The 19306-nt window shown below is 40.2% G+C and overlaps 1 protein-coding gene across 3 annotated transcripts in view; it reads left to right on the top strand.

The window, feature by feature from the left end:
* Positions 1–19306, top strand: part of CDK14 (cyclin dependent kinase 14) — a 575395-nt gene that overhangs the window by 96574 nt on the left and 459515 nt on the right. Inside the window, exon 1 of one of the 3 annotated variants that reach the window (XM_059396886.1) lies at positions 15043–15164. The exons of the other annotated variants lie outside the window; for them this stretch is intronic. The gene's annotated coding sequence lies outside the window, so the exon portion shown is untranslated. Of the gene's footprint in view, positions 1–15042; positions 15165–19306 lie in introns of those variants that run through there. 3 annotated transcript variants of the gene reach the window in all.

Raw genomic sequence — 19306 nt, 5'->3', positions numbered from 1 at the left:
ATGGTGGCTTAGACTAGGGTGGCAGCAGTGGTGGTGCTGAGAAGTGGTTGGCTCTGGTATAGGCTCTGAAAATAGCACTGAGAGAACTAGCTGTTGGGTTGGATGGAGAATATCAGAGAGCAATCGAGGGTTCTCAGGTTTTTGACTGGGGAGATCAAGTGTATTAATGGTAAGGACATTTATTGAGATGTAGACTGTTGGGGTTGGAAGGGTATGAAATCAGGAATTTGGTTTTGGACCCGGTAAGTTTGAGATTCATGTTGGATACCTAAAAGGAATTGTCCTATAATGAGTTGAATGGGTGAGTCTAGGGACAAGGGAAAGGTAAGGCCTAGAGATATAAATTTGGGAACTGTCAGTGTATCGATGGCATTTAAACCATGATGTTGAAGATCCGCTAAAGACTGAATAGAGACAGCTATGAAAAGAGATCCAAATCTCACTCCTGGGACACCACCGTCTTTGGAAGTTGGGAAGAAAAAGGAACCTCCAGCAAAGGAGACTGAGGAGTTGAGCTAATTAGACAGGAAGAAAACTAGCCGTGGAGCCCAAGTGACGAAAGAGTTTCAGGAAGGAGCAGGTGATTATTTGTGCCAGTTGCTGCTGAAAGGTCCAGGCGAGGTCTGGGAATTACCCACTGGAATTGGCATGTGGAGACCACAGCTGACCATGGGTAGAATGGAGAGGACAGAGATCTGATTAAAATGAACTTAAAGGAGTTTTTGCTTTTGTTGTTATTACTTTTTGCTGTCAAAAAATCAGTGCCATGACCCATATGTGGCTATCATTATGAGATATATACATATGTTAAATGATTGCATCGCAAACCTGAAACTAATACAATGCTATATGTCAGTTATATCTCAGTTTTTGTTTTTGTTTTTGTTTTAAAGCGAAAGAATGAAAGGAGAAGCAGCAGAACTAATTGGGGTTAACTACTCTTTTTGAAGAATTTTGTCTAACAGGGAACAGAGTTATGAAGCTTATAGCGAGGAAAGTGTGCAGGATCAAGACAGATTAAGGTAGAAGACAACTTTGGGAAGGCTAGCTTCATTCCAAGAAGACATGCTTTAGCTGAAGCAGTTCTTAGCTCTAATATTTACAGCCCCTATAAATAGGAGAAAATTGTCATTGAAAGAGAAGGGCTTATGACATTCTCTATGGTATTAAAAAATCATTTTGTAAGGTATCAGATTTTGGCACAGTTACAATGTACTTTCTTCTTTTAAATTTCCAGGTGTTAGATGGTGTCTTTGAACTGATACAAAGCTGAACTGCCCTGTGTGAGAGCATTCTATAAACCTAGGAGTAATTTTAGAGTAAAAATTTTAGAGAGGGCTTGCATGACTGAAGCAAGATTGATGGCAGTTAGAGTATTGCAATTCTTTTAGAATGGAGTTAAAAGACTCAGACATTTTCCTAATAAAAAGAACTGTTGGATGGACTTGCCAGTTGTTAAAAAAAAAAGTTCTTAAGTAATACTTGCAGAAAATTAGCTAATACATGCTACTTCATGCTTGTCCTGATAGGTGGGGTTAGTTTCAGTTAAAATTAACTGTGCACATAATTACATGCTTACTTTATATTTTTTGTGTGTGGGGGACATATCCTGGAGAAAGGGTCATCTTCAGAGTCCTGTGGTTGGTGGTATTTTCCACTTGTGCTTACATACACTGTTCTAACAGTAATTACTTTTTATTGGTATATATATATATATATATATATATATATATATATATTTAAACATTTTGTTTATTTGACAGAGTGTAGAGACAGCAAGAGAGGGAACATAAGAAGGAGGAGTGGAGAAGGAGAAGCAGACTCCCCACTGAGCAGGGAGCCCTATGTGGGGCCCAATCCCAGGACCCTGAGATCTTGACCTGAGCCAAAGGCAGATGCTTAACCAACTAAGCCACCCAGACACCTCTGTCTTACGTACTATTAAAATACAGTTTCTTAGTCATACTACCTTATGCTACTTGCACAGAGAAGTGAAATACTTTGGTAAATGAAAGAGCAGGATGACAGTTGAGGTTTAGCACATGTGGGTAGACTCTGCTTCTACATAGATCTCATCATACACTTTAATTTTAATAAGAGAGCAGATTATTTGTGTGTGTTTCATAAGCTGATGCACCAAAATTTTATTCCTTCTTTGATCAGATAGAACATTTTGTTTAGTGCAGTCTCAGAAGTTAGAGTCTTGCTTCCTGATTGGCATTGATTATCTTAAAACACCCCCAATTCTTTTGGAAATGTGTGCATGCCAATTTAGAACTGTTTGTTTGAAAAGTTTCTAGGTTGCCCCTGGCAAAATTGATTCTTGATGAGTTTTTGTTTTCTAATTTTCTCTTGTCCAGAGAGTTTCCAGTGGCAGCCAGTTGTGAATACATTATGTGGCTGATTTTTCTGTTGGTAGATGTAAAGTTTACCTCTTCTAGCATTCAGTACTCCCTAAATTTCCCTTGCTGTCAGTCTAATCTGTTCAATAAGCCTTGTCTTTGAAGTTTCATTATGTAACCATGGATTCTCAGTTTTAACGACTCTTAAGCTGCAGCTTTGTAGTTACAATAGAGAAATGTGATAGAAGAGGAAGAAAGTCTGGAGAGGGGGGCTGTGGGGAGGAAGGAGGAGGAATCAGAGTGAGCTAAGCTTTCTCATTAAAACTCATAGAGAACTCTACATAGCTCCTTCTACCTTTAGCCAAAGGAAATACCAAGAAAGGCTGTAGGGTAGTACATATAGCTGTTAAAAAAGTAGTTGAATTTAATGGAATGGTACAAGAGCACAGTGCAGTCACAATTGCAATAGAAATAGAAATACAGATATCGGAGAAGAATCAGTAGGAATTGGTGGACATAAAGAGTGACTGAGAAAATGAGCCTGACAGCCATGGTTGCTGCAGGAGGAAGTGCACAGGCTGATCTGAGCCAAGAGAACCAAGACCAGTAGCAGACTTCATGCAGAAGTGCGAGCCTCAGGGGTGTCTGATGTGCCCAAAGGCTTGCATTATGCTTATCACTGCGGTGTAAAAAACCTTTGTTTTACTGAATGCTGTTCTGAACAGTTTAGATACCAGTTAGCCTCACAGGTATTGTTATTTTTCAAAATACCTCTAAGGTATTGAATGATAATAATACTAATGTATTATTATTATTATAATATTATAATATTATATTAATATTTTATTATATCATATATTATTATTATATTAGAGGTATTGAATACTAATACTAATACTAATAAAGTACTGTTATTATCATACATTAGGTATCTTGTCCAAGGTCAGGAACCCAGGTTTGTCTGGTTCTTGAGCTCACCTTCTTTTCCATGTAGCTGTGCACCCATCTATATGGTTTCATCTATGATGTCTCCTTTCTCTTTCTCAAACCTGTTTTGTTCCTTAGGGTTTTGCCTTAAGGAACCTTGTTGGAAAGGAAATACCTGAATGCAGTTCTGCACCCACTTGGGGCTCCTTAAAGTCAAGTGGTCTTCCGGGGGCTGCAATAACTTTGTGCCCATAGTAGGTATGGGTTGTGGTGGGGTCAGTCTGGAAGTAAGAATTTTTTGTTTTTTTAATACGAACTTTTATATGAATTGAAGTTTCTTTGAATGGTTAGGAGAAACAGTGACTATATAGGGACTCAGCTGTTTCAGTGGAGGACCAATAAAACCAAATTAGTCAGTTTGGCCTTTGTATTGTGTTAGGTAAAACGTTACCTTCCCTGAATTAGAATCAGGACTGGGGAGAGGAATGAGAGCTAATCATGGTCTCCAAGTTGCCCATGACTAGCTGTTGCAACATTTCTCAAAACTCAGTTTTCCTTAAGGAATATGGAAAAAGAGTTTGGTTGACTGCATTGTGGGTCACTAGGAAAAAACACATCTTTGAACCAGATGGTTAGGCAGTGTACTTGGAGTCCCTGGAGTCCATCCAAATAATCTTCCACCAAAGGGGAGAAAAGAACCATTGTTTGTGAGGGTTCAAATGGTGGAAGTTGTTCAACTCTTCTAGGCTGTGCTCCTGGGATATTACAAAGGTTCTTTGTTAAGCTATCAAATTACACCCAGATAGAGATAACAGTTCTTTTTCTAAAGTGATCATTGCTAGTTTTTGGATATACATTTTCCACCAACATCTTGCCTCTTGAATTCTTTGTGACTCTAGTATTCAGAGCTTGATTACATACCTGAAGTGAAAATCTGACAGTTTTCACTTTACCTGTGAAGCTTTCCTCGTTTTGAGTTCTTGTAATATTTTCTTTTATATTCTGCAGTGGCAATTATTTCTTGTATTGTACAGTACAGTGTATCCCACTGTCTGTGAGGACAGCAGTTGTGTCTCATTCATCTCTATACCTCCTATGGTGCTTAATACAAAGCTCAATAAATGGTTGGTAAATGAATAGAGCGTGAAAAAAATCCTTTAGTAATGAAATACAGAAAATGTAGTTTACTCTGTCTTCTTTACATACTCCACACATCCCTAGTGTACTTTTGTGACTTTTTCTAAAATTCCCTTGCTGTTACTTGTTTAATTTTTAATAACCCTCTTTCTTTCATGGCCAGAAAGCCTTTAAAGCCCGGGTCAGTGTAACAAACTGATTTCCCTTTTATAATTCCAGTGACATTTCTTAGTTACATATGGGTGGTGATATTTACCAGCAGTTTATAAATGGTATTTGCAAGGCCAGATCAGTTTAGTATCATTTATGTACTGTGCCTAAAATCTGAATATGTGCTATCCCCGCAACTTGTGTGGTTAAACTAATTGGTTTGAGTGTTTAGGCTTCTACAGGTGCAGATAACTGACTCAGTGGTAATGCTCCATGTTTCGTGGCAGCTATACAGCCCCTGTAAATTATAAGAATAAATTTAAAAGTTTAATATATATGATGATTTAGTACAAATTTATAGAAATAGTAGTATGTACCGTAGGTATGTGAAGCTGCTTTGTGAAAACATTTGGCCGCTATTAAACCCATCCTTTCCTACTGTCATTTGAGTCGACATCAACCGTCAATCTCTTCTTCCTGGGGTTTAAAACAGCTTGTCTATGAGGCATCTTAGCCACAGCTCTAGCATCCATGCTTCACCCTAGGCGCCCATCCTTTTGTACATATATTTCCGCATGCACAAGCACTCTTGGTTACAAGGAACTGAAAATCAGCTCAAAGTGTTTAGGGGAGAAAATGGGATTTATGGGGAGGCTAGCGTGGCACAACCTCATTTTAAGAAGTCAGCCAACTGGGACACCTGGGTGGCTCAGGTGGTTAAGTGTCTGCCTTCAGCTCAGGTCATGATCCTGGGGTCCTAGGATCGAGTCCCGCATTGGGCTCCTTCCTCAGCAGGGAGCCTGCTTCTCTTTCTGCCTACTGCTCCCCCTCCTTGGGGGAGCCAACCAGGCAGTGCTGAGGACTCAGCTGCTGGGACCACAGTTTCAGTGCCTTCTATCTCTTGCCCTCATCTCTGCTCTTACTCCTTGTCCTTGTCAGTTTCAGGATTTCATTCCAACCTCTTTTCAGGACTTGACACCAGTGGCTTCTCAGCTGATGCTTTCTCTGCTTTGCCAACATCAAGAGTAGAGGGGTAGGGTCCAGTTCAGCTCTGGCTGGCAAAGTCCCAGGGAACAATGAATGGCCTAAGTTGGATGGCTGGCCTGGTGCTGGACAGGACACACCCCTCTCTAGCCTGCAGTGCATGGCGCCAGGGGAGGAACCTTTCCAGGAACCAGCTTGTTTTTGTAACCATTCAAGTGAAACATTCCACAAGAAGTGGCAGAAAGGACTCAACCAGTATTTGAGTGCTGCTGTCCTTAGTGTTTCACTGGATATGAAAGGAATGTAGGAGTAAAAGCATTTCAGAACTGGTAACATCCCTGCTACTTACGCATTTTTGCCTCGAACCTCCTTCTCGGTTACACAAGGGAGATAGGACTGGTTATGTGATCATCTGACAAATGATTACCTTGGTTTGCTTTCTGTTCTTTGAGGAAGGTGTATGTGTGGTTTCAGAGTGATCTAAATCATACCAGCATTAGCTTGAAAAGGCAAAATACCAAAACACTGGCCAAAGGGAAGTTAATTAAATTACACAGGAGCACTGGTTTTAATTTCAGTTGAGAGTTTTTTCAGTTGGTTATCTTTTCATTATTGTGCTTATTGTTGAATGAATAACATTGTTATCCATTCTTTTCTATGGGATTTTTAGGGGTATTTTATTTTTAGGGGTACAGAGTAAGACAAAGGAAGAAAATTATTTAATAAATCCTTATTATTTTAATATTTTGAAGTTTATACTAGATCAGTAGCAGGGAACTTGTAGATTAAAAAATGTCAAAGGTGACTTGACATTTCTGTCTGTTTGACAGGTTCATTTAGACAAGTTTTCTTCCTTTAGGATTCTCCTGATTTTCTAACTAAGTAGAATTTTGGAAAGCTGGTCAAAAGTTCCTAAAGGCGATAAAGCTGACTTATAACCCTGAACTAGAAAACTTTTTCTTCCCTTTTCATAGTTAACATTAAAAAACTTAAGTAAGTTTTTAAAAAAAGACTTAGCTCTTTAAGAAGCTTTTGATAGTCTTGGATTTGTAGCTTCTCTCCATCCTGGAATCAGGAAGAGAGAAAATCCTCACATCTTTCCTCAGTGCCTTTTGCTTTTCTTCTTGCTTCTACCTGAGTCTTTTTTTGTGTCTGCCACTGAAGTCTTATAATTTAATTCACATTTCTAAGATCATATTAGTTCTAGACATTTGGAATTCTCTGATACTGTTCTTTGTGAATATGGTCTTGGTAAGATTGCTTTTATACCTGGGTCTCTGGTTTAGTTTCTCATACTTGGGGCATGGCACCCCATCAAAAAATCAGTTGTGATTTTGCAAGGGTGTGGGTGGGAAAAACCGCACTTGGCCATGCAGATACCCAGGCATTTTCTGTTACTTGAATAAATAATTAATACATAGTGTGTATAGCAACCATGTAATATGTATTTTAATGCAAAGTCTTATGTGCCAAGGATTAGAAATTTAACTGAGGAGAAGCAAAGACTCAGGCGTAGACAAGTTGTTTCCCAGGATAATTGAGGACACAAGATCAGGAAACAAAACATATAGAAAGGAGGAAGATTGTTCCCTAAAAAAGAGGAGACTGAACCCCTGGTTAGAAGCAGAACTGTGATCAGACATCACATTTTTTTTTTTAAGATTTTTTTTTTTTTTTTTTTTTGGTTATTTATTTATTTGACAGAGAGGGAGAGATCACAAGTAGGCAGAGAGAGAGGGGGGGAAAGCAGGCTCCCCGCAGAGCAGAGAGCCTGATTCAGGGCTCGATCCCAGGACCCTAAGGCCATGGCCTGAGTTGAAGGCAGAGGCCTAACCTGAGCCACCTAGGTGCCCCCAGACATCATATTTTTAAAGGAGACAAAAAGAAGTCCTGCCTTTTTATTACTGTAATCTGTATCTACCTGTTTTTGTTATTAGGATTCATGAAAATCAACTTTCCATGCTGTTTTTTGACAAACATAATATAAAGTTTGCTTGTAGGGTGCCTGGGTGGCTCAGTCATTAAGGGTCTGCCTTCAGCTCAGGTCATGATCCCAGGGTCCTGGGATTGAGCCCTGCATCAGGCTCCCTGCTCAGTGGGGAGCCTACTGGTCCCTCTCCAACTCCTCATGTTTGTGTTCCCTCTCTCGCTATCTCTCTCTGTCATAAATAAAATCTTTAAAAAAAATTAGGTTTCCTTGCTATAGCTCTGTCTTTGGGCTTTTAATCTCCAACTTAGATGATGTTCATAATTGAACTTTTTCACCTGGACATGTTTTCTGCAGTTCGTGGTGACCAACATAGGATTTATCTTTAGCCAAGAAACAAACCTAGAGCATCTGTTGTATGTAGGACCCAGTGTCAGCACTGTAGGGAAGGCAGAGATGAAGAAGATATGGCGTGTGTGTGTGTGTGTGTGTGTGTTATGATTATGGTTTTTGTTTGTGCTCCGGATGCATGGATTTTGAATGGTCTCCCCTTAGTCTTATTTTCCCCATAGGCCTTCATGTTTTTAGGGTGCATTTTAACAAAATGCAGCATTTTTCAAGAACAAATTTCTTGGGTTGTGATAGAATTACCTGAATTTACTGATGGAATTGGTTCATTTTTTTCTCCTCTAGAATCCAGAAAACACTCAGAGTTATGTAAATATTAAGAAGAAAATCCTAAGGTTTCTGTGAAATGCCAGAGTGATACATGGATATTTTTGGTATTGAGAAAGTATTTTAAATAAATGACATTTCTCTGAATATATGGAAGTCTAAGCAATGACTAGCATTAGTGGAGAAGAATTAAGTCATAAATTTTTTAGTGTTTATTAAAAAATAAAGGTTTAGGTTTACTAAAACCTTGTGAGCATTTTTAAAACAATCATAACATGAACATTTCACTGTAAAACTTTGCAGTAGAAAAAAATTGCTAGGGTCGCCTGGATCTATAATAATTTGAAATTCAGCCACTTTTTGGGGGGAATTTCTGTCTTTTCTCTATCACTTTTGAAAATAAAATATCTTCTTCATGAGACTTAAAAGTTTATTGAAAGTAATTCATAAGGCAGACTTACTGTATTAGATTTATATGCATAAAGTAGACTTTGCTGTTACCCCTTTCCTAACTTTATTTCCTTATTTTTCTTTTCTCTTTGTTTGTTTAAAAAAAAAAAACAAAAACAAAAAACAGAACAAAACCAAAAGAAGAACTTTCTCTATTCCTTTCTTCAATACTTTTTTTTTTTGTTTGGGTTCCTTTTTTATTGGGGGAGGCAATCTGTCTGTTAGACTGTACTGTGAGGGTCAGGGATCTGACAGCCTTGTAGGTCTGAGATGGCTCCAGGGAAGCTGATAGGAAATAAGTATTTCTGCCCAGGTGAGAAGTACCACAGAGCCCATAGGGAATAGCTTCTTGTTCTGGGGGTGGGGTGGGGGGGTTACTAGGCTTGTACTTCTCCACTAAGAAGAAAGTTCCTGGTTCTGCTTTGCACCCCCCTATTCTCACAGTTGAACGAACCTGTATTCACAGTGTTCTAATAAGCCTGTTTGTCTAGTTGCTCAAGTTTAGGGATGGTTGAGGAAGCTTGTGGCAAGACTGGGAAGAGTGTGGTAGTCTTAGGAGGAGGTGGCATGTTTAGAGCCTTAAGGAAGGAAGCCTTATGGCAAAGAGAATAAACCATAGTGATGATGCAAAAGGATGCATGGATGTCAGGTCTGGAGATCAGGTGTCAGTGACCCTGTATACTCTTGGTAAATCCTCGTGGCTGTCACTAATGTTCACGAGGGACCCAGTCATCATCAGTTGAAGATGAGACTGTGTTTATTATAATTCATTTGAAAAGTCAGCAAAATGTATGATATACTTTTTAAGTTGAAAAAATCATATATGAAGGCAGATACTTTTAGGGATCAATTTTTGTTTTCCTGAAAAAATGACCTAAGCAGATAGAGGTCAGATTCTAGCATTTTTATATGTCAGTTTTTTTTCTTATCTTTTCCTTTATATTTACCAAGATGAAGTTTTTGCAAGAGTTTTGTAAATAGACGCTCTATTTTAACATCTGTTATTGTCCTTCTGTGGTTGGTTTCAGATACATCTCGATGTCCTGTAATAAAGATAGTCTTAATGGCAGTGGATTGTGAATCTTGTACGACATGAACATAATGATTAATTTCCCGTAGTTTTGCCTTCTAGCCTGTTTTTTCATTTCTGCTTTAAGGCCAAGCTTGTGTATATATACATTGACACTATATTTTCCCCACACATTCTCCCCATTCATTCCTAAAGGTTCCCGTCTGTTTCCACTCTTGGGAGCCCACAGAATTTGTCTGAACAACAGTCATCAGCAGCAGCTCTTCCTAATATTTATTTATTCAGCAGGTACTGAGTGCTATCTTGGGGGCTGGGGACACCAGTAGAAGCCCGTGCTGTGGAGCCTTTTACATGCCAGTGGGGGCAGAAGACAAACAAATAAATACATTAGATGGTGCAGCAAATTTGGTGTGAAGAAGAGGGTAACCAGGGAGGGCTCCGAGGAGGAGATTACTGACATCCAACTGAGTAATGAGAAGGTGTCAGCCAAGATTTTCTGAGGAAGAACATTCTAGGCAGTGAGAGCAGCACAGACAGATTCCTAAGGCAGGAATTAGCTCTGAGGAGAAGAAACATTGGGGTGCCCGGGTGGCTCAGTCGTTATGCCTCTGCCTTCAGCTCAGGTCATGATCCTGGGGATCCTGGGATAGAGCCCTGCATTGGGCTTTCTACTCACGGGGAAGCCTGCTTCTCCCTCTCCCACTCCCCTTGCTTGTGTTCCTTCTCTTGCGGTCTCTCTCTGTCAAATAAATAAATAAATAATATCTTTAAAAACAAAACAAAACAAAAAGAAGAAGAAAAGAAACATTGTCTATTGTGACTGAAGCATGGACTGGTAAGTGCTTGGGGGGGGCCTGCTCAGTTCTGCTTGGTCAGTGATGACCAGTCCAGGCGTAAACAAGGCCAGCCTTCTTGCTTCAGGAGGGACAAATGTTGGGTGTGGTTTTTTCCTTCTGAGACCCCTCTTCCCTGTCCCCCATCTTCCCTGTCCTGCCTCCTCACTCCCTTTCTCTGAGAGCATGTCCTCAGTAAATTAGGCGAACAAGAATCCTGGCTGAGCTCCATTTCTAGGAGATTAGAAACCTAAGACACGTAAGTGAGCTTCTGACCATTTTTTTGCAGACTGTGAGTGAATAGCCTCCCCGCTTGCCCCTGCACCTCCAGTCCGTTCTACGCCATTGCCTTGTTGTAAAAGGAAAAAATCCCACCCAGCTGCTGTGCTGCTTACAGTCCTTTAGTGCCTTCCTGTTGGATTAAATGGCAACTTCCTGTTGGATAAAAGCCCTAACTTCTTAGCATGGCTTACAGGTCTGTTATGCTCTGGCATCCAGCCATCTTTCCCTCAGCCTTCCCAGCTGCCACCAGTCTATTTACTGCTCCGTGGTTTCCTTAGACAGCTTCCAGTTTCAGGCCTCTGATCCTTTTGTCCTGTCCTGCTGTTCCTCACATGCCCTCCCCCTTCTGGCCGGTGCCTGGAAGCCTCAGCCTGACGCTCCCTCCTCAGTGAGGTCTTCTCTGAGCCACCCTTATCTGTACCCAACCAAGCACTCCCAAAACACACATTTCAGTATATTATAATCACTTGCTTTATTTTTCACCACTCACTGGGTTCCTTGAATGCAGAGAACATGGAAGTTCCTACTGCTGGATGCATCAGCACACATCTGTTGAATAAATACATGAAAAAATAAGGGGGAAACTTTATTCAGTGCAGTTTGTTGGTTCTTAAACAGCAAAGCCTCTTGACCATGAACATTATACATGTCCTTATCTACCAACTTTATAGGAAGAAGGACAGGAACTACCTGGGTGGAGTGACTGAAGGTAACACTTCCAACATGTTTTTGTTTTTTAAATTTCAGGGAACATTGAATGATGGGGGTGGGGTTAGATTATTTAAGCCCTAAAATATGGATTTGGGAAATTTGTTACTTCTTTTGAATATTCATTTAATATTTTCTGGATAGCTAGCATTGTGTTATATGTTGTGGGGGAATAAAAAAGGAAGCAGTTGATAGAGTTTGTTCCTCAAGGACCTTAAAATGGTGAGCTAGTGAGCTAGTGAGCTAGTGAGAGTTTTGAGGCAGCATATGATTAAATCTTAAATGATTTAAGTAAGAAGCACTGTTGGTCCTGAAAAAGGAGTCTATGGGCTGGAGGGTTGAGCAATCACAAACTAAAACTCAGATTCTTTTTTTTTTTTTTTTAATTTTTTATTTTTTTATAAACATATATTTTTATCCCCAGGGGTACAGGTCTGTGAATCACCAGGTTTACACACTTCACAGCACTCACCAAAGCACATACCCTCCCCAATGTCCATAATCCCAACCCCCCTCCCCCCAGCAACCCTCAGTTTGTTTTGTGTGAGATTAAGAGTCACTTATGGTTTGTCTCCCTCCCAATTCCATCTTGTTTCATTGATTATTCTTCTACCCACTTAAGCCCCCATGTTGCATCACCACTTCCTCATATCAGGGAGATCATATGATAGTTGTCTTTCTCTGCTTGACTTATTTCGCTAAGCATGATACGCTCTAGTTCCATCCATGTTGTCGCAAATGGCAAGATTTCATTTCTTTTGATGGCTGCATAGTATTCCATTGTGTATATATACCACATCTTCTTGATACATTCATCTGTTGATGGACCTCTAGGTTCTTTCCATAGTTTGGCTATTGTGGACATTGCTGCTATAAACATTCGGGTGCACGTGCCCCTTTGGATCACTACGTTTGTATCTTTAGAGTAAATACCCAGTAGTGCAATTGCTGGGTCATAGGGCAGTTCTATTTTCAACATTTTGAGGAACCTCCATGCTGTTTTCCAGAGTGGCTGCACCAGCTTGCATTCCCACCAACAGTGTAGGAGGGTTCCCATTTCTCCCCATCCTTGCCAGCATCTGTCATTTCCTGACTTGTTGATTTTAGCCATTCTGACTGGTGTGAGGTGATATCTCATTGTGGTTTTGATTTGTATTTCCCTGATGCCGAGTGATATGGAGCACTTTTTCATGTGTCTGTTGGCCATCTGGATGTCTTCTTTGCAGAAATGTCTGTTCACGTGTTCTGCCCATTTCTTGATTGGATTATTTGTTCTTTGGGTGTTGAGTTTGCTAAGTTCTTTATAGATTCTGGACACTAGTCCTTTATCTGATATGTCGTTTGCAAATATCTTCTCCCATTCTGTCAGTTGTCTTTTGATTTTGTTAACTGTTTCCTTTGCTGTGCAAAAGCTTTTGATCTTGATGAAATCCCAATAGTTCATTTTTGCCCTTGCTTCCCTTGCCTTTGGCATTGTTCCTAGGAAGATGTTGCTGTGGCTGAGGTCGAAGAGGTTGCTGCCTGTGTTCTCCTCAAGGATTTTGATGGATTCCTTTCGCACATTGAGGTCCTTCATCCATTTTGAGTCTATTTTTGTGTGTGGTGTAAGGAAATGGTCCAATTTCATTTTTCTGCATTAAAACTCAGATTCTTATAGGAATGTAGTCCCCTCTGCAGGAATGGTATTCGTGGATCTCAGTAGTTTTCGGATATTAAGGATGGAGCTTTCTCTCTTGGCTTTCCTGAAAAAGGAAGTTCATGATAGTTGTGTTTGAAGAACTTTTTGCAAGTTTTTGAATGAGTTTTTTTGATGCAGAGAAAAATAAAAGTTCAGTATCTTCACAGTGTAATTCAAACGGATGAAGGTGAAGATGGTTTGCAAACGGGAGATGATACCTTCTTCTTCTTCTTCCTCTTTTTCTTTTTCTTCTTCTTTTTTTTTAAGGTTTTATTTGTTTGAGACAGAGTGCATGAGCCAGAGGGAGAGGGAGAACTGGGCTCCCCGTTGAGCAGGGAGCGAGCCTGACTACATGGGGCTTGAACCAGGACCCCAGGATTATGACCTTAGCTGAAGGCAGACGCTTAACCAACTGAGCCACCCAGGTGCCCTGGGAGATCATTTCTTTCTTTCTTTCTTTCCTTTTTTTAAAAAATTTGACAGAGAGCACTAGTAGGCATAGTAGGCAGAGAGGCAGGCAGAGAAAGAGAGAGAGAGAGAGAAGTAGGCTCCCTGCCGAAGCAGAGAGCCCGATGTGGGACTCAGTCCCAGTACCCTGGGATCACGACCTGAGCCGAAGGCAGCAGCTTAACCCACTGAGCCACCCAGGCGCCCCGGGAGATCATTTCTTTAAACTGAAGGGAAACCACCTTTCCCGGAGCTTTCTGATTATAAGTGTACCCAGTCCTGTGGGCTGTGAGAATTTTGGCTGCTCACCATTGACATGGTAGTTACCTCCTCTTGTACTTTAATCTCTTAATTAAATAAATATCTGTGAGGTCAGATTTCATGCTTGACTTTTAAAATTTCTAGCCTGAAGTGTTTTTCAGTTGTATCCTTGTGGCTTAACCTAATTTATACACTTTTGTGATTCTGTTTTTTGAGGATAGGAGGTACTTTGAACAAAGACAAATTGTAGCTTAACCACTCTCCTGTAGGGGTCGCTATAAGAGTAGCCTTTTGGCATTCTTCCTCACCACCCAGCACCCAGCACCCAGCGCTGTGTGGTATGACTTGACATAATTAACCTAAGGGTTTTGGGATCTGGTTTGTGTTGGCATTTTACTTTTGGGAGTGATAGAAGCTCTAACCCCTCCAACCAAGAATTCTGTAGGCTTGTAACTATGTATTTTATCACTTCGGGTTTGTAAGTGCTACACCTGTGCATTTTGAACCTCATTTATTTGGTGCATGTTTATTTTAGAGTTCTCATTATTCCTCATTTGCATATGACAAATATATACACATAGACACATTAAACTATTTTAGTGGCTTTCGCAGCACGAATGATGGTAGCCTTCATTGGCCTTCTGTAGGACCTCAGATTATTGTTTAATGGGGTTGTCACTCAAGATCCTTACTGGCTTCCTCCAGTGCTTTTAAAAAAATTGAATTGAGTTTGATGGGGTACATCCCCTTGATTAAATGTTTTTCCTCCCATGCAATCAGCATCAGCTGTTTGGCTCCCCTTCTGTATTCTTTTGAAGCAGTCCTGCATTGCAAATCAATATCTTTCTGAAGAGACAGTGTGTTGTGAATCGCCTGGACAGCATATGCACTGTTACTTTGGCTGCAATGCTGCTGCAGAGCCTGGTTACTCTGCCTTCCTGGGAACTCCACAGGCAAGTCCATCGTGTTTGGAGAAAAAAAAAAACTAGGTTTTTTTTTGGGGGGGAGAAATGAACTGTTAAAGCTATTGATACTGAATGTTAGCATGTTCTTTGTGTTCTTGTGTACTATTTTTGGTCTTATTCCACTGAGATTAGTTTCTCTTAGGTGATTTCTGGTGTGTTTTTGTGTCTGTGTGTGGTTTTTTTTTTTTTTTTTTTTGCTCTTGCTTCCCCCTTTCTTGGTTGTAGTACGGCCGTACCGTTTTCAGCTTGCTAGTGCAGAAAGATGTGAATTCAGTTGCTGTATGAGCCTGGCCTGGTGCAGACACATTGCTAGAGACATGTTAAAGAGTTCCAGGTGAATTGAGCCTGAGAGAGACAACAGCAAAACGGTAAGACAGAGCATGCTTAAAATTAGAGCAGGGTTTTTAATTTGGAGCATCTCGGCAAGTCTGAATCCTGACTCACTCATTTACAACTTGAAAAGGATTCATTTTATGCATGTCATTTCACTCACCCCCTTCTCTTTAACTGCCAGAAACATCACAGATTGATCAAGGGGGGATTTAAATTAGGGATCCGAGGGGAGGTTACTCATGGAGAGTCTCTTGAGGCGCCCAAGGCTATTGCTTGTAGTTTGTAAACACCAGTAGCAGTGATAAGAGGAGGAAAAGGTTTAGCGTCTGTGCTTCTTTGCCATAGCTGAGTGTTATTTCTTCTGAAACTCGCCTTATTTATTATAGCTTAAAGAGATCTTATAGATTGTTTTCCCTGGCTTTGCTTGGCTGAATGCCCTCTGAGGCAAGCCAGTGAAGGACGGGAGACCACATCTTTCATTTGGGTAAACTGATGTCCCTACGTTAGCTAGATTGGTTCTGAGTGGAATAAGCGTCTCTAGTAGATTAGGGCTCTGGGGCTTCCTCTTTGCTCATTCCACCCCCTTCCCTTCTAGAGCACAGAAATGTACCTGCTTTAAGTCTGTGCTTTCTGGCAGAGGCCGGTGTGCTGGTATTTTGCATCATTACACCTGGAGTGGTTATGCTTTCATGTACGGAGGTGATAATCCTTCCTGTGGTTCTGCTTGTAGAGCCAGCTCTAAGAGTGGACTGGGAGCATTTTGGGTTCTAATGGAGAACCCCTGAATGCATGAAGGACTGGGCTAGCAGACAGACTACTCCAGAATGATGCTTACCTGCTTGTGCTGACCATAACAGCTGAGAGACGGAGATGTAAACCTTGATATCTACAGGGGTTGAATTTCTATTTCCATTGTTAATTGGCACACAGTATTAGGGCTAGGGGACAGTCAAAGTTGCAGAACATGTTTTAATATTGTTCAGAGTGAGACTTACTACATTACATGGTCCTGGTGGATTTATTAGGGTCCGTCTCCTGTAGAGTTGCTGAATGCCCAGGGTGCCAGCATTTGAGTTTTTGCTTTAAAAATATTCTACGTCTGTATATTTTAACTCAGCAAATCACATAAAATGTAAATAAATGATGCAGATAGTGAAGATCAATTGAGAACATCATTGGTAACTTGCTGTAGCATGTTGGCCATAAGCCAGCTGTGTATAATTTTGTGACATTAGTATTTTTTAAAAAGAACACCTGATTAATCGATAGACAAATGAGAGAAATTTTTGAGTGGGGGGGGGCCACATAAGAGCCCTAAATATCCTTCTATGTTTACTCAACTATTGATTATGAAGGTGAGACATTGATTTTTGGGAATGAATATTTAAATTTTCTTCCAAAGAGAATTCACATTTTCTTTTATTTTCATCACTTATTACTTCCTGAAAAATCAACATGAACTATAAGCTGTTCTTTTCCATACTTCAGTTTTTGTTTTCTTTTTTCTGGAAAAAAAAAACAATTTTTTTTTTCAGTTTAGAAGATGATGTACTCTGTGTTGTTGGCTTTTTTTTTTTTCTGAGAGTGATATATTCTAGCTATTTATATTTTTCCCTTCACTTTGTATAACCTGTGAGGTTTATTTTTTTGCCCTGTGATAGAAGGAATTGGACATTTGCAAAAAGTAGTTTTTAAAAAGGGGAAGAGTAGAGTAGTTACATGACATTTATAGTCATAAACTTAAAAAAAAAGATTTCATTTATTTGAGAGAGAGAGAAAGAGAACACAAGCAGGGGAGCAGCAGGCAGAGGGAGAGGGAGAAGCAGACTCCCCACTGAGCAGGGAGCCTGATGCGGGGCTCGATGTGGGGTTCCATCCCAGGATCCCGGCATCATGACCTAAACTGAAGCAGATGCTTAACTTACTGAGCCACCCAGGTGCCCCATAATTACACATGTTTTAATTCCTCATTCTGCAGACGTTTATTAGCCATCTACTATGTGTAAGACATTATAAGACCTGCTGTGAGGAAGTAAAATGAAGTGATACATTCCCTCGCCTGAAGCAGCTTAGCTGGAGGAGCACTGGTATTTTTCTCTGGAATATGCTCTTTATTCTTTCTTATGAATAAGTAAATTTGATGCTTTTTAAATATTTTCTTTCTTGGAGACTCCTTCTGGTTTTTTTTTTTTAATCATTTATTTATTAAACAGACATTTATGTAGAATCTACTGTGTAACAGTGTAACTGCTCTGTAACAATGAGCCAAAAAGATCTGGGGCCTGTCCTCATGGAACTTACTGTATACTGTACTCCTTTTTAAGATACTTCCGGGAGAAATGTTGGAGTAGATTTCTTTCATTTGGGGCAATTGCAGTACAGATACTGTATGCTTTGATTTTTTTTTTTTTCATTTCTTAAATTGTGGTATAAAATACACATGCCACAAATCTTTAACCATTTTTAAGTGCACAGTTCATTGGCAGTAAGTACTTTCACAAGGTATTGCTACCATCACTGCTATCCATTTCCAGAACTTTTCCCATCATCTAAACAAAAATTCTATATGCATTAAATAATAATTCCCCATTTTCCCTCCCCCTGGTCCATCCCTGGTAATCTCTAGTTTACTTTCTGTGTCTATAAATTTGCCTCATCAAGTGGAATCATAGAGCATTTATCCTTTTGTGTTTGGTTAATTTCACTTAATCTGTGTTATAGCATGTCCCAGAATTTCTTTATTTTTTAATATATGCTTTGATTTTTTTTTCTGTGGGGGGGAGGGGCACATAGCAAACATTAACCAGGCTCCACGCCCAGTGTGGAGTCCCATATGGGGCTCCATCTCACAACTCTGAGATCATGACCAGAGCTGAAATCAGGAGTCAGACACTTACCCGACTGAGCCACCCAGGTGCCCCAATATATGCTTTGATTTTTATATGGAAAACACCAGAATTCCCCCTTCTCCCTTACATGCTTTCACTAAATCAAGTTTCCATATGGATACCATAATAGATAATCTAGAGATACTAAAACTCGGAGCTTGTAGGATGGGGAAAGGAGTGAGGAACAGTTATGCGTAGAGGGAATAATCGGTGGTTATCTTACATTTGGGTTCTCTACATGGCCTGGTAATTGAGCATGGTAACTGGGTTACTTAGATTTTCATGTCAGTTCTTTGGTGATAGAGAACAACAGCTAAAATATTCAGTGGAAGGCTGGACTGTAGCTTTTGTCATTATTAACATTTTAATTTCACCCCCTCTGCTTCAGTTCCCTTGCTCTATCTGATGTTGAGGTCCTCCTACAGACTCTTGGAATTGGCAGGTTCTTCAGCAAGTGTGCTGTCTAGTTGGCTCATTGCCACTTGTTCAGCCAGTGGGAGAGTGAGACTTTCCTCAGTCTCCTGATATCTGCTGCAAACCCTCCTTCACTCCCCACTGCTGTTTTCAGTGGACAGTTAACCTGAAAACCTCATGTTATCTTTTGAGTTGGGCAGAGAGGAGCAGGAGAGGGTATAAGCTTTTTTTCCAAATTAAGCAGTTTTTCATTGGATGAGGTGAGACAGGGTTCATCAATACGGCATTCTCTTTTCAAATTTCTTCCTGTTACTGTTTATCTTAAATCCAGATGGTTTTTCTGATAGAGTATCCTTTTTAGAAAGTCAGGTTAAAGCTCCCAGAGGTATCCATTTATCTGCCATCGACTAGATTCATGATTCTTAGATTGGATCAGCCTTGAACATACTATTCAGGAAACGCCTGGTTTATGTCGTGGTTTATGACTCGCCTTGAACATACTATTCAGGAAACGCAAACATATATGGGAAAGGAAGATTCAACGTGGCAGTGCCTAATGGCCAGGTCATTCCATCTTCCCCATGAGCCTGTCCTTTTTGATGATCTTTATGCTTTCTGCCCATTGTCATGACTTTGCTGTTCAGCCTTGACTTTTGATTTGAGGCTGATTCAGAATCAGGTCAGTTAAAGGCATGTTAAGTTTAGGTGATGGAAGTAGTGAGGGGTGAGGGAGGATTAGTCAGAAACCTTAGACCACAGAATGCTTTCTTTTGCGTCAGAAGAGAGAGTGAGAGAAGTGTTGTGGATCAGGTCTGGCCTCTGCTTATTTCTCTTGAAATATCAATCCCAGGGAACATGTAAGGAAGACATCCCAG

This window comes from Mustela nigripes, chromosome 4 (genome assembly GCF_022355385.1).
Source record: "Mustela nigripes isolate SB6536 chromosome 4, MUSNIG.SB6536, whole genome shotgun sequence".
Classification (NCBI taxonomy): Eukaryota; Metazoa; Chordata; class Mammalia; order Carnivora; family Mustelidae; genus Mustela; species Mustela nigripes.
The sequence above is the reverse complement of the archived record's forward strand: the minus strand, read 5'-3'. Positions and strand labels throughout refer to the sequence as shown.